The sequence below is a fragment of the Canis lupus genome, chromosome 26 (assembly GCF_011100685.1).
Source record: "Canis lupus familiaris isolate Mischka breed German Shepherd chromosome 26, alternate assembly UU_Cfam_GSD_1.0, whole genome shotgun sequence".
In the NCBI taxonomy this organism is placed as follows: Eukaryota; Metazoa; Chordata; class Mammalia; order Carnivora; family Canidae; genus Canis; species Canis lupus.
In genome coordinates, this window is record NC_049247.1 from 35926462 (window position 1) to 35928202 (window position 1741).

The following is a 1741-nucleotide window of genomic DNA, read 5'->3' on the forward strand; positions in this document are numbered from 1 at the left end:
TGCCAATGATCAAACAGTCATGGGCATCCCCGTCTGTTTCCCCAAGTTCCATCACCCAAAGTGGGGTGGGTTACACAACCAAAACATTTACACTGTTATTTGTGTCTTACTCTGTTTAATTTTGGATCACAAATTTTAGTACATGAGCCCTCATGTTTTTAAAACAGAGGCCAAGAAAATATCCAAGCAGGTTAGCATTTTGCTGACAGTTGGCAGGCTGAGGGTACTTATTTCTTGCGCTGATTGTTTAGCTACTTTTAAACACGCTTGTTACTGTGGGGAGTTAGTAGTAACAGGCATCTCCTTGGTTATTGGTACAGAAAAACCTCCAAGACTGCTCAACGTGGTCACTCTTAACACAGTAGTAGATGGTCTACCTATTGGTAAAAGAACATTTCTCAAGGGATGATTTTTCTAGTCTTTAAATCCGGATTAAGGGATGCCTGGGTGGCTCAGTGGTTGAGCATCTGCCTTGGGTTCAGGTCACGACCCCAGAGTCCCGGGATGGAGTCCCAGGTTGGGCTCCCCACAGGGAGCCTGCTTCTCCCTCTGCCTCTCTCTCTGTGTCTCTTATGAATAAATAAATAAAATCTTAAAAAAAAAAAAATCCAGGTCAACAGTTATTGTGCTTCTGCTATATGTAAGGCAAGCTTTTATTTAATTATTTTATATATATATATGTATATATTTCAAGATTTTATTTATTTATTCATGAGAGACAGAGAGAGAGAGAGAGAGGCAGAGACACAGGCAGAGGGAGAAGCAGGCTCCACACAGGAAGCCTGATGTGGGACTCGATCCCGGATCTCCAGGATCGCGCCCTAGGCTGAAGGCAGGCACCAAACCGCTGAGCCACCCAGGGATCCCCTTATTCTATATATTTTAATTCACATCTTGCTCAATAGGAGTAGTAAGAACAGTCATCACCCATCCTTGTGCAGGCTCTGAATTGGTCTCTTTACAACTTTCTTGCATTTATCCTCACAATCATTCCGCAAGGTGAGTCTAGATTTTGCCTTCCTCCCCATTTTACAGGTGAGTCTGTGATGCTATGAAGTTAGGGTACTTGCCTATGGTCACATAGGAAGCAGACTGAGGCTTATCCGACCCTAAAACCCGTGTTCTTCACATTAGGGAAGCCATGAAAGGAGAGCAGGAATGTGAAAATGTGAACAAAGTGTTCTGTTGGCTCAAGAGAGAAGAGATCCTGTTGATATGGGAAATCAGTCAGATTTCAGGGAAGATAGATATTTGTAATATCTTAGGAATATGGAAATGAGGTGAGGCATGCATTAGACACCCACACAAAGAGCTAGAGCAAAAGTAACAGATGAGAAATACCGCAAGTATTTTTGGAGAACAGTAAGTGGTCAGACTAGTTGACTAACATGGTGAGGTATATGCTGGGGAAAATTAGGGATATGACCTGTAAGTCAAACGGAAGCCATGTAGCCCTGCCTCACGCAGATAGAATCAGTAGCAGATATGGAATGCGGTAGGGTAGGAAGAAACGAGAAATATTTCACATGGTAGTGAGGCTTTTCTGCCATAAAGCCCCATACCAGAGTAAAATAAAAACACTCACGTGTTCCTTTACTCACAGTTCCCAGAATACTTTGTACTCCAAAAGAGTGAGTTTTTTTGTGTTTTGTTTTCCCCACACTACGCAATTCTGCAACACCAGTTGGGTATTTCACAATCATTCAGGTCTGACACCATCTAGCTGGAATCAGTGTCAGGT